This window comes from Haemaphysalis longicornis, unplaced genomic scaffold (genome assembly GCF_048455015.1).
Source record: "Haemaphysalis longicornis isolate Haplotype H1 unplaced genomic scaffold, Haemaphysalis longicornis Haplotype H1 scaffold_12, whole genome shotgun sequence".
Taxonomy (NCBI): domain Eukaryota; kingdom Metazoa; phylum Arthropoda; class Arachnida; order Ixodida; family Ixodidae; genus Haemaphysalis; species Haemaphysalis longicornis.
Window position 1 is genome coordinate 72146908 of NW_027526225.1, and position 14368 is coordinate 72161275.

The 14368-nt window shown below is 45.2% G+C and overlaps 1 long non-coding RNA gene across 1 annotated transcript in view; it reads left to right on the forward strand.

The window, feature by feature from the left end:
* Nucleotides 1-12271, forward strand: part of LOC144162018 (uncharacterized) — a 77292-nt gene extending 65021 nt beyond the window's left edge. Inside the window, exon 5 of the long non-coding RNA XR_013320573.1 lies at nucleotides 12107-12271. This is a non-coding gene — a long non-coding RNA (uncharacterized LOC144162018). The remainder of the gene's footprint in view (nucleotides 1-12106) is intronic.
* The last annotated feature ends 2097 nt before the right edge of the window (nucleotides 12272-14368 follow it).

Sequence of the window (14368 nt, forward strand, 5' to 3'; positions counted from 1 at the left end):
GAAATGAAAAACTATCCTTTACGCGGATGATACAGTTCTTGCACTAGCCTGCGACACATACGATGATAGAGCTATAATTATCCAAGGGGACATTTTAGCCTTGCTCGACTAGTTTATTATGAACAGTATTTTGTCAACACGTTAAAGTGGCACAGTTGTGTTCATAGACCGCATAAAGTTCCAGCGCCGACTTACTCTGTTTTTCTCTATGATACTCAATGTTTAGGTTGTTCCTGCTCAGAGCTTTAACTTGTACACAAAGTGAAATACCTTGGCTTGAGCTTTTACGAAACATTATCTTGGAGTTTGCAAATTGAGGAGTTGTCTGAACGGTTGCGTTTCATTTGTATAGACTTGTATTAACTGAGGTCGTGCGTTTACGTTTCCGTTAGAAACATGGTGTATAAATTTCTGGGTGTTCGTACTACCAAATATGGTTTTACTGTTTATGGTTTTCCTTCCCCTTACAAACTAAACGTTGTGAATACAATATTGAATAAAATTGCTGTTAACATTGCGTATGGTACGTAATATCATGGTTACAGTCTTCATTCTATTATGCATTGCATTGAAATGTTGTCTGTGCGCCCGCAGTGCAATGATGATGTGATGATGAAACATTATTTTAAAGATTTATTAAAAGTAGTAAACTTAAAAAGTAAAGCCGCTACGTCGCACTGAACGATTCGTTCTGCCTAGCGTATACACCATATTTGGTAAAAGAGGTCACCGCTTCTATATTCCATTTTATTTTAATAAACTTCACTTCTAACTTCACCACAGTGAAACGCTTGCTTCGACTGTGGTTGAGTACAGACACATAAAGTTTCTCATTCTTTCCTACTCTGTGTTATTCAGTTTGTAACTCAAAGTGTTTGTACTCCAAGATTGGCATTCCTGAATTTTACGACTGTTGTATTTTTTTCTTTGTCGTGAAGCTTCCCAAATCGCAGTCATTTCTTGATGGCCTTGTATGGTCCCGCACATGGGTTCCTATTTATCGAGCTCGTTTTTATGTTCAAAATGTAGCATTTGGCTGTTCAAGGCTACATGTATATTATGTTCAAACACAAAGTGTGATTCGCTGGGCTGCCCAGGCAAGCACACAAGCAACCCGCATACGTTTATGCGGGCTCTATTCCATAGTCGTCTAGGTATAGTAAAGGAATTATTTAAATTATTATTTTTTCAAGATGGCGCCGAGTACGGATGCGTGTTCCCTCTGCTCGCAGTGTTTCTACGGCAAACAAAAGTTTGTTGTGCTGACTGTCGGAAACGTGTTCATATGAAGTGTGTTACCTGCCTGGACGATGAGCTCAACATGCTGAAGTCTGGGGAGCGGCAGTTTACCTGCAATAAGTGTGAGTGTTCCGCCGCTTTGCCTAGGCCTACCCGCGACATCGGCTTAATCGATGGAGCCGAAGCAGCCTCCGCGCATCCCCCTACCCGGCCGGCGGCGACGACGGCAGCGGCCACCCCTCCTAAGGAACCGTTTGACATCGAGCAGGTTCCCCTGCGCGGCCTTCTCGTTCGCGCGCTCAAGGGAATCTCCTTTCTGACAGATCAGGTTGCCCAACTGAAGGAGGAGAATGAACGGATGCGCTGGGAGGCGGCGGCGAAGGCTGATACACACGCAGCTGCTGTTAAATCGCTGCGGCAGGAAGTGCACACGCTTCGCAACGAGCTGACGCGTCAACGCACTGAATCGACGTCGTTTCCTACTCTGGCGGCCACTACCAGTAGGCATGTGGCCTGCGCAGCCGGGCTCTGCTGGTGCGGTAGCGTCGCCGAAGTCGTCCGCCTGCGCTCTCCCGCCCGGCAACAAACCGTCGCCGCTTCCGACGCTCTCGCCGTCTGTATGCGGGCCCCTGGGGGTAGTGCAGCCGAGAGCGCCCGGAACTGCTGCCTCGGACACGCCTTCGCTAACGCCCACCACTGGTGAGAGCCCACCACTTCTACAGGCAACAGGCTCTCGTCGTCCAACCAAGGAACGATCACCGGCGTGCTTTGGACTGGCACCAAGTACAACGTTGTCGGTCGCCAGTCAACATCGGCGATCGAAGGCGCTTTTCGTGACAAAGCTGGCTCCTGAAACATCGTCTTTGCAGGTGTCGGCATATGTTTCTAGCGTCGCGATCGCACCGTTGGTGTGCAAACGGCTGAAAACGAAGTATGAATCTTATGCTTCATTTTACGTTGCAGTTGACGACGAAGCTTTTCAGAAGCTGCAGGACCCCGGCCTATGGCCGACAAACTGCCTTTTTAAACCTTTCCAGGGAATTCTTCATGATCGCCATCTGCACCCATCTGAGTTAGAAAATGAACAGGTAACTCATGAATAGGTCCCTTAACGTTTTGTATCAAAATGTTCGTGGTCTAAGGACTAAATCCAACGCGTTTTTTTGTACTGTATCTTCCTCAATTTTTTCTGTGATTGTTCTTACGGAGACCTGGCTCTTACCCAGTATCTCGTCAAAAGATTATTTTCCGCCTTATTACAATGTGTTCCGCAGTGACCGTGCCACATCTCGCCTTAAACGCAAGGGAGGGGGAGCTTTGATAGCCGCCAATAGCTCATTCAGATACGTGAGGCGCACAGACCTAGAGACAGAGGATGAGTCTATCTGGGTGTCTGTCTGGGTTGACTTGTGTTGCATCAGTGGTGAACGCGTCCTGCTTGGTGCATTTTAGTTAGCTCCTAACATAGCTCCGGTTTCTTTTCAAACTTGTTTAGCATCGATTGAAAATGTAATTTCCTCTCATCCTAGACACCGTATCGTCATTCTTGGTGACTTTAACTCGCCGGAATAGAATGAGGTGACCTTAGTATTTCTCATTACAATAACTACGTTCTTCAAAAGGCCTCAGCCTTACTGGACTTCATTTCATTTACTGGTCTTGGACAGTGCAACCACGTTGTGAACTCTGCTGGGAGATTACTTGACCTTTGTTTTTCAAACATCGAAAACTTCAGTGTCAACATAAGCCCTACTGGTTTGGTTACCCCGGACAATTACCATCCACCCTTATCCATTGTACTACCTATTCAAAGTGATGTGCAAAAGGACACGCCACGTGTTTCCGAATTCCCCCGCTACAATTTTGCTGCAGGTGACTACATCAGTTTTTACCAGTACTTGTCGAATTTTGATTGGTCGGCAATCCTGGCGTCAACTGACCCAAATTTTCAGGCCAGTGAATTAACCAAAGTACTTCAAGGAGGTATGCGCAGATATATACCACTAAAAAAATCTAAATCTTCGAAGCATCCTTTCTGGTTCTCGAGTGAACTCCGGTCAGCACTAAAAGCCAAAGAGCATGCCCACAGGAAAGCTAAAAAGAGTGAGTGGGGAGACAAAATGGAAGCTAGAGTTTGAAGAATACCGGTCACTATGTAAAAAACTGTATGATCGTGATCAGGCTGCATACATTACGTCCATAGAAAGCAATCTTAAAAGGAGCCCCAAAGATTTATGGAAATATATCCGCAGTAGGTCACCCCAGCATAACACTGAATGCAATAATCTTCTTAACTCCGATGGAGTAATCATTGATGACGTTCCTGCCGCGTTCGCTCAGCAGTTTAAAACGGTGTATAGAGATACCTGCTACGTTCCGTCAGCTCCGATGTCCAATTGTCGCGGTACGGCACCGAGCACGGCATTTGTAGGGGAGGAAATCGTGATGAAAAGCCTACGGGACGCGAAGCCCTCGCTAGCCTGTGGCCCAGATTGCATTCCCATGGCTCTACTCAAGGCTTTCAGTCCTATTCTTGCTCCAGTGCTTGTATGTGTGTTTAACTACTGTATTAGTACTGGGACGTTTCCTAACTGTTGGAAAATTGCTAAAGTTGTACCTGTACACACATCAGGGTCAAAAACAGATGCAAAAAATTATAGACCGATTTCCCTCCTGTGCAGTGCTTCTAAAATTTTTGAATCTATAATGCATTCCCTCATTACATCCAGAGTGAGATATGAAATTATTCCCAATCAACATGGTTTTATACGTGGCCGCCCGACCACTACAAAGTTAGTTTCTTTTATGGAACATGCGTCAAAGGCAGTGGAAGATCGAGGCCAACTTGACGTGGTATACTGTGACCTTAGCAAGGCGGTCGATGTGGTTTCCCATTCATTGTTGTGTAACCTTGACATTCCCATCTTGACATTCCTGATCCATTGCTAGATCGGCTGCGTGACTACCTTACCAGTCGTCACTGCTACGTTCACTGTAACGGGCTACACTCCGGAACGTACTCAGCCACCAGCGGGGTGCGTCAAGGCTCTGTCCTTGGACCCCTTTTGTTTTCACTCTTTGTCAACGATGTTTCGACAGCAATTTAGTACTCATCGTTCTTGCTATACGCAGACAATATTAAAATATTCAAAGTGATTGGCAACATCTCAGACTGTGCGCAACTGCAATGTGATATCACCGCGTTTTCGGACTGGTGCAACCGAATTAAGTTGATACTTAACAGTGCAAAAACCAAAGTGGTGTCGTATACCCGTAAAAGAGATGATATCAATTTCACCTATCGTATAAGTGAAGAAGATCTGAATCGGGTATGTCAAATCAGAGACTTGGGAGTTTTGTTTGACTCTAAGCTCACATTTACAGCTCATAATAATGAGATTACCTGTCGTGCTTTGCGAACACTAGGTGCAACATGTCATGTATCCAGAGAATTCAACTATCCAGACACATTTCTTCAGCTCTAAACCTCGATTTGCCGCCCTCTGTTGGAATACGCATCCGTGGTCGGGAATGCAACGTGTCGGTCCAACGCGGCGGCCATTGAGAGAGTGAAAACTAAATTTCTGTCAATACTAAAACATAGGTACGCTATTGCGAAGGCTGAAGATTATCCTGATGTTGATGCCGCCAGCTTGCTTGTAATGGACCCACTACACAGCCGGTGGGCCAAGGCTGACCTTTTATTCTTGTACAAACTGGTCCAGAGCCTCATTGATTGTACAGAGTTGTTGGGTACCATAAATTTGAGAACCCCGACAGGCAACATAAGGGCACCTAGACCGTTTCATGTCCCCGCCCGTGTCAAGAGTCCGGTGGGGTGCATTCAGCACCTATAGAATATGCACGCAGAAAGTTTGGACGTATTCCATCGTCACTTTCCAGCTTGTTGTAAGGAACTGCGTGGCTTGACAAACCAGGAGTAGTTTGCTTGCCCTAGTATGTAACTTCAACTCTCACACTTTATGTTACCGGGGTTAGGTTTATCTATGTATGTATGCTAATTGTTTTGATGATTCACTTGTGTATGTAAGTTTTATGCCTTCATTGTGGCGTGATTTTTAGCTAATATCTTTTTTCGGTTTACATGTTTCAGTGTAAAGAGTTTTAATGATGTCTTGTTGTCTTACACTTGCCTTGTTTGCATATGTGCGCGGGTCATGTGCGTGTGTCGGCATGTGTGAATCTCAAAGTGTCTCATAATCGTCCAGACTAAGCAATGCTATTTTCTATATAATTTTTTAGATATGCACTTTCTTTTCGCACACGCACATCGTTCCTGGACACACTATTAAACAATTAATTGGTTGATTCATTCGTCATTTTTATTATCTCTGCGACTTGTTGGTCTGATCATTTATGTCTATACTCCTGCCATTGTTTTTTCGCTATTTCTCTGTCAAACGCGTTGCTATGTTTGTTGTGTGTCTCGACAAGATGGGACATTGCAAAAGCATCGCTCGTTTTACGCTAATACTTTATTGCGGTGTAACTTTTCAGAAATCTAAACTCTCGTTTTATATGTACACTCTGTCTCTATCATATGGACTGTGTATTTTGTTGTATATTTCCTTTTCTCAAGTGCCTTGAACGTTTTGCTGGCCGAGGGCCATAGCTTGCAACACTGTTTTTTTTCTGAATTTCTGTAAGTATTTTTACTTTTTTTTCGGTCATATCGAGGATTTTTTGTGTTGTGCCGTGCTGTTCTACGTTTCTTTAATAATGTTTTGTATATGGTGTGCCAGCACCAAGACCTTAGGGTTGTTCCTGGGCACCGAAAATAAAGGTTGACTGATTGATTATTATTATTATTAAGATGGCAAGATGGCGCCTAGTGTGGATTTCTGTATTTTGTGCTCCCAGGCTTTCTTCTGTAAGCAAATGTTTTTCCGGTGTGCCGCCTGTAAAAAGCGTGTGCACGCGAAATGTGTTGCGTGGCCGGACGCGGAGCTGCAACTTCTAAAGTCCGGTGCCCGGCCGTTCAAGTGCAGTCTGTGTGAGACGGCCGAGGCGGCGGCTAGGCCTAGCAGCAGAGCTTCACTGACGAGCAACGACACCGGCCTATCCGCCACCAGGCGATCTTCCCCCTTTCCCTCCGACGGAGGTCGCCGGCCGAAGAGGCCCCTGTTTCGCCGTCCCAACCGGTTGGCGTTGGGGCTGATGCTGCTGTCCTCCGTGCGCTCCTCACCGACGCATTGGACGGCATTTCTTTTTTGAGTGACCAAATGGCCCGACTGCGTGACGACAATGATCAGCTGCGCCGGGAGAATATGCAGGGTTTTGACAGCCTTCGTCGGGAGATTGAGCGGGAGCGGGCCCACCACACTGCCATCGTCGTTTCCCTTCGGCAAGAGGTACGCACTCTCCGAGAAGAGCTCGCCGCGCGGCAACCGGTTTCCCTGCCGGCCTCCCCCAAGGCCCCCTCTTCTCCCGGCGTGATGCTTTCAACCACGGCGTCGGGTATGGCTGGGTGTGGGTCACCTGTAGTCCCCGTGACAGCGTCGTTCGCCGCTGCCGTCGCAGCCGCTCCTGCTGTTACTGTTGGTGGTGCGCCTAAAAACGTTGTCAACCGTAACCAGCCAGTGGCTGAACACGGACAGCAGCGTCTGCAACGGCAGCTTGCGTCGCCCGGCTCCAGCCTGAATGCTGTCGTCACTGGTGCCGATGCGTGTTTCGCATCGCAACCGTCAGCTGGAGGAGGAGGATCCACCATGCGCCACACCAGCATTGGTGATGTCAACGGCAAGGCTCGTCAACCCGCATCTTTTGGAACCTCGGACTCATCTGAGCTCACGGTGGTACAGCGGCGGCCGCTGCCGAAGGCTCTGTTCGTCACGAAACTTTCACCCGAAACCACGGAAGCCCAGCTGTGCTCGTACCTAACTGCCAGAGATGCTGCTCCTCTTGCTTGCAAGCGGATAAAAACTAGGTACAACACCTATGCCTCCTTCTATGTTGCCGTGAGCAACGTGTGCTATGAATTACTGAAGGATCCAGCTCTGTGGCCAAATGAGTGTCTTTTTAAGCCCTTCCGGGGCGTACTACGTGAGTCCATGCTGCACCTGTCTGAACTTTCCTCAGCCACATGATGAATGTTTGTTACCAAACTGTCCGTGGTTTGCGGACCAAATCTGCTGACTTCTTTTTCTCTATAGCTTCGTCCTCACATAATGTAATCGTCCTTACCGAAACTTGGCTATCCTCAGAAATTCCGTCTAGCGATTATTTTACCGATAATTATGTTGTTTTCCGAAGTGACCGTACTGGCCCCACTTCTAAAAATTGCGGTGGTGGAGTGCTCATTGCGGTGGACAAGTCGTTGCAGTTCCGTCGTCGGTCAGACCTCGAAACTGCTGCAGAATCAGTGTGGGTGGAGGTTCTCGGCGGTAGAAAAAATAGTATCCTAATTTCCACCTTTTATATACCTCCATCTATATACTACGCCGAATTTCAGCGCTGTGTTACATCAATAGAGGATGTTGTTAATGCCTACCCAGACACTAAATTTCTTATATGCGGGGATTTCAACGTTCCCGGTGTAGACTGGGATGATCGCACTGTCAGACACAATCATCATTACATTTCCCAGAAGGGCTACTGTGTGTTAGACTTTATTTCTTTCACTAGTCTGGGACAAAGTAATAGGTGGAAAAACATTTGTGGTAATGTTTTAGACCTTTGCTTTTCCAACCAGGCGGACCTTACCATTTCTCTGTCGGATACCTTGCTGGTCCGTCCAGACAAATTTCATCCTGTCCTTCATATCTCACCGCCATATGTGTCGGGGCAATCGAGATGCTACAGCCATTCTGCACATTCGACGTACAATTATGCTGCTGGAGATTACGTTGCTTTTTATAACTACTTATGTAACACTGACTGGTCTCTCCTCGTCAAACTTCCCTCTGTTGATGACCAAGTCGAGAAACTTTCTACAATTATTCAGCAAGGAATGCAAATGTTTATACCAAGAACGTACGGAAAGAAATCTAAATTTCCGAAGTGGTTTTCTGCGGAACTGCGAAAGGCTTTAAAATGTAAAGCCTGTGCTCACAAGAAAATTCGCGGGCTACAATCCGAAGCTTGGAAAAAGGAGGTTAAGTATTTCAGAGCCCTGTGTAAAGAGCTGTATGATCGCGATCGGTCAGACTACACAGCCAATGTAGACATCAGCGCTACACGCGACCAGAAAAGTTTCTGGCAGTATGTTCGTTCTCGATCTGCTGGCAAGGTTGCCGAAATCGTTAACCTTCTAGACGACAATGGAAACCCGATTGGAGACGTTGCTAATGCCTTTGCGGATTATTTCAGCTCAGTATTTCTAAAGGGTGAAGTTAACAATTTGTCGAACTCTTCCTCTGCGTCGTCTAATTTCTGCGTTCCCAGAATAAGTGAGGGCGACGTTCGGAAAGCCCTGAAGCGCCTCAAACCGTCATTTTTCTGTGGCCCTGACGGCATTCCTCCCGCAATATTAAAAACCTATGGGGAGCTGCTGATTCCCATACTGACCGCTATATTTATTAATTCAATTCAATCTGCTACTTTTCCGGCAGCCTGGAAGTTAGCACGCTTGGTCCCTGTCTTCAAAACTGGTGCTAAAGACAGTGCTAGAAACTATCGGCCTATTTCGCTACTGTGTGCGGCGTCTAAGCTTTTTGAGACTGGGTCCAGCGTTAAGGGCATACTAATTTCCGAACAGCACGGGTTTATGTCCGGGCGTTCCTCAACCACTAACCTCGGTGCTTTCATGCAGCGAGCGTCCGAAGCGGTTCATCATAGGAGGCAGCTTGATACTGTGTACTTTGACCTGAGCAAGGCTTTTGATGTGGTCAGTCACCCATTGTTAATTTCTAAACTGTCACTCCTGAACATAGATAATTCGATTCTTGACCTCCTAATTAGTTACTTGAGTGGGCGGACCTGCTACGTAAATGTTAACGGCCAGCAATCCTATCGTTACTGCGTTTCAAGTGGTGTGCCACAGGTGTCTGTTCTAGGCCCTATTTTGTTTTCTTTATTTGTCAATGATGTTTCAGCTGCTATAGGGCATTTTTTACTTTATGCTGATGACACCAAGAGTTTTAGGGAAGTTTCGTCTCTTAGCGACTGCGGGAATTTGCAAAGAGACGGGGATGCATTTACACTCTGGTGTAAAGAGAACGAACTGATAGTGAACGTCGCGAAAACCAAAGCGTTGTCATACACGCGTAAAACAGACTGCCTGCTTTATCACTACTCAGTTCACGATGTTACTTTGCCTCGAATCTCGACGACAACTGATCTTGGCGTGCTCTTTGATAACCAGCTGACTTTTACACCGCATGTTCGATTCATCAAACAGCGAGCTCTCCGCCGCTTGGGCATGGTCCGCCGGATGTCTAAAGAATTCCGTAGTGCAAAGTCGTTGCTGAAACTGTACTCCAGTGTCTGTCGTCCCGTGCTGGAATAAGCCTTGGTTGTCTGGAATGGTACATGCAAATCTAACAGCAGGGCCATTGAGAAAGTACAGAATAAGCTGCTGTCCATACTTAGACATCACTTCCCTCACGAGTATCACCGTCTTGACTCTGGACCACGGTACTTGCAAGGGCTGTCTGAGCTAAAGGCTAGGCGCGATACAGCTGACCTCTTATTTCTTTTTAAGCTCATACATAGACAAATTAGCAGTGCTCAACTGCTTTCGGACCTCCAGCTGACAGTGCCTATTAAAACCACAAGAAAATGTCATCCTTTTCGTACTCTCAGCTCCTGTAACCGACATTGCCCGCTGTTCAGGCTGCAGAACACGTGTAACTTCTACTCTGCAGACGTAGATATGTTTAACAGCTCCCTCAATCAGTTCAGTTCAGACACTTCCGGAATTCTCATTCGCTAACATGCTCCCTCTTTTTCTTTTACATGGAACTATATTGAATATTTCTTTGCTCCGTCATACTGAATGGATCTTGTTGTAGTTATAGTAACTTCTTTTTACCTGCTTGCCTTACTGTATAGAGAGTATGCTGTTTATATGACTCTTTTGTTGTTTTCCATTTTATGGATTGCTGTTATAAGGTTACACGATTACGTGTAGTGTGCAGATGTTCTGTTTCATCGGTACGATGTAATTACCAATTCTGTTGTGTCCTGTCAGTTTTGTTTGTGTTCATTGCATGTAGTGTATACGCTATCTACGTTTTGTAGTGGTTTATACGGTATACTTTGTAATATACATTCTAAAAGTTATTTTTTTCTACTCTTTTATTTTATGCGCTGTCAAAGTGTTCTTTCCTTTCAATTTTTGTTTTCCTTATTTTTACCTGTATCCATCTGTGTACCAGCACCAAGGCCTCACGGCTGTTCCTGGGCACAATAAATATACATGATTGATTGATTATTAATATTATTATTATGATATTTCAATCAATCAATTCATCGAAAAAGGTTGATTGATTGATATTATTAATTTTCACTACTTCCATTTGTGTGTGTCATGTCACGTGTTTGTTTCTTGCAATATGTTTCTTGTATTTTGTTTGTATGTAACTATCTGTGCGCCAGCACTCAGGCCTTTGGCTGTTCCTTGGCACGTAAATAAACATGATTGATTGATTTTTTGATTGATTGACTGGTTGATTATGAGTATTATTATTATTGTCATGTGTTCGTATCTGATATTGATGCTTCTGGCGTAATTGTTGTATGTACTATGACACACTGCTGTAGTCAACCCTTCAAACACATTTTTAAATGGCCGGGGAGGCCACAGCAACAAATGTTTCTATAACTTATCACTTTCTGTGAATAGTTACAAGTATTTCCTGTACTTTGTTTCATACATTTTTGTGAAATTCATGCTTCACCCTATTGCTATGGTCATTGTACGATGTTTTTGCAATGTACCATAATTTACAGTTTCTGTCAGTCGTGTAATGTAGTTTGGATACCACTTTTAATTTTATTCTCTATAGTATTCCAGTTTTTTATTGTTTTTCACTCACCCCATTTTTTACTGGCTGTTTATGTGTCAGGCGCTGATGTATTTCAATGCGGCCTTTTTTTCCCCCTCTCAGTACGCCAGCACGAAGGCTTCGGCTGTTCCTGGGCACTTTAATAAAGGTTGATTGGCTGAATGACTGATTGATTGATTGATTGATTGATTATGATTATATTATCTGAATATCTGTTCTGCAGCGCGATTTTGAATTCCGTATATTTTTTGTATTGCTGATAGCTCATTCATCGGATTACTTTTATTTTCAGAAGGCGCCAAAAGCGCTGAGGATTTCTCTGGCTGACCTGGGACCATGGGTTAGATTCGATTGCACTACCCCAGTGCTGGTAGTAGGTGATTTCGATGTCGACGCGTTCAAACCAAACATGATGTGGTTTGCGTGTTTCCTGTGGAAGGAATTTCGCTTGGCAACACCGATCCAAACCAACCGACTACTGAGTCGCATACGTCCGTCAATCTGCCATTATCCCAGAATAATGTGGCTGCAGTCACAAGCCGTCCTATATGTGGATATCACAGTGACAACAAAGTCGACGCCTGCGTCAATTCTAAGTGTCAATGACTAATTAAATGAGTCTTTTACACGTATTCTTAACACGAATTTTGCAACTGCGCTGGTCATTCACGGGCGCAGTGCGGAAAGAACTCGCATTTCTTCCTCCGCTTGTTTTATTGGTCTATATTCTGCACTTGAAAGGCATTTGTCCTCTAAGAAGTACGTGTATTATTTGTTTGTGGTTTATGAAGAAAATGTAGTATACTTATTGTCCTCACTCCTAGAGTAAAATCACTGGTAGACGAAATATTTTTTCTGAATATCGAAGTGTTTATTAAACATATTCCGTATCTTTTCAGACTTTCCATGCCTTGTGTTCATAACGCAGGCGGCAAACGGTACAATGACTACGGATTGCAAAAATGTATACAATAACATGTGTGGTCAAACGCCAGCTTTACACAAAGTCTTTGACAATTCCTGCCCTGATTATAATCGTACAGGTTCGGAAATAAAAACAGCGTGATTTATTAGGTGGTGAGCGTGCGGTTTCTTCTAAACCTGATCTAGGACGACAAATGTAAACTTTGTCACGAAAAGTTGAAGTTACATTTGTACTCTTTAACAACATTTTTTTCGGTATCCTTGCTCAATTATGTTTGCAGTAGTAAAAGATAGTTACCAGTTTGTGGGAAACCCCTTCAACTGCATTGTGGACAAAATGTCAGGGACCGCTCGATCACTTTCCAGCGCTTGTCTAAAATTTTTCCATGGTGTCAATATAGCCCTTACGGCAGGCCTAACATCCAGGCGTCTTACTTCCCCCGAAAATGCCGTAAAGGTGAACAAATAATTTTTTTTGCTTTATACAATAAGTGTCGCAAAAATTACACCATCACACTTGCGTTTTGCGCCGGTGTATATTCAACTAACACTAGCAGCTCGCACATGGTTCTAGCACTGCTGTTCCCCAGCGTACGAAACTTGAATAGTCCTAAACGGTTTTAGGTGGTTTTGTTTCGCGTTAATATTTCTTTACACCACCAATTCCTCCCATGTGAGTCTGTTCAAATGAAAAACTCACTGGTCCAAACCCAGAGCAAATCAATACATGAAGGCAAAAAACAGCGCAACGGAACGGCCCGACAGGAGACAAAGAGACCAACACGGGCGCTGTTTGAAAACTGAATGAATTTTATGGCGCGCAGGCAATATAAGAAAATCCAGGAAGAATACTAAAACAAGATACAGTTAACATTGAAGAAAGGCTATCTCCTTGGGCAACAAGTCGACAGACGGTTTGCTGACGCATCCGCCCGCTCGTTCGTGCATCGAAAAACCTTCGGAAATCTCGCGTGTTTGCTGGTCATCATAGCGCTTAAAAACGTGACAATGCCCATACAAGGGCTCGCAAGAGGGCTCGTTCACGCATGAAGCAACATCTGTGGGAAGGTTACTACCGGTAGCGGATTTGATGGTGTTACCGTGCTCTGAAAGACGGTCATTCACACATCTTTCTCGTCTACCGTGCAGATCCTTTGCGCTGTTTTTTGCCTTCAGTATGAACCAACTAGCCCGTCTTCACACCTCAATACATGACACCACGGCGAACGAACGCCCCCCGGGTTGTGCGCTAGCTCGTACCAATTTCAAGCCGAGTCAGCGATGACGTGCCACTTGAGAATTCAATGCGCTGCCTCACTCCACGAGTGTGCTGGCTTCTTCAGTAGGAACGGCGAGCCTGGCGGGAGCACAGCTCGTTTTAAGCTGTTTTTCTACTTCATGCCGGGCTTGTTAGGCTGCATTTCTGCGTAGGTCAAACGGTTGGCCAAACAGTTCTGTTCGCACTCGGACACGTTCCCGCCGCCTTTCTTTGTGAGCTACATCTCCTGCACCTGCCACACCTCATCGTCTCCCTGATGCCACCTGCGCACTTCGGGGCCAAGACGTTTACCTATGCGGTGCCTTGAAAAAAATCGTCTCCCCTTTTTCGTTTTTAGCGGGTACGGCAGGCCTAGCTGGGGCAATGCCGTTTAATTCCGGTTTTCTATTTCATGCAGGTTGGCTCAGTTTACACCTGTCTAAAAAGCAAAACTTCCTTTTCGCTGGTCCTGCCATGCCTGCGAAAGTGCTAAAAATGGGCTTGGGAATGCTTTATTGTTCTCGAGATGCTTCTTTGAGGAGATGTCTGGTCCTAAATAGCACAAATATTGTTGCAAATTTTGGAAGGGCGATAGGCACAGCGAGGCGAGGTGGAAGGCTTAAGAGCAAGGAGTGATTGCTTTTTCGTGGACTTGAAGAGCCGTTTTTTAGGATTTTAGATTCATATTATCTAGATGAACTAACAAAAACTGCGAGAATAAACGACATTGACAGCGCCACAACATCGCATTCTACCCCAGTGGAATCTCAAAGGCGTCAGCCTTGAAGAAACCTTATTGACCTTGGCGACCGAAGTAAATGGTCCCACTTTGTGATTTTTGCCATCGCTTATGACCGCGAGGAAGTAGAAGATCTTACGTGAGAAGTCCTTACGCATACATTTAAGCAAAAACTGGGAGTCAAGTGCGTATCCGTTGGTCAAAGTCACAGGCTACTAAAAGGTCCTGTCAAAAGGCCAT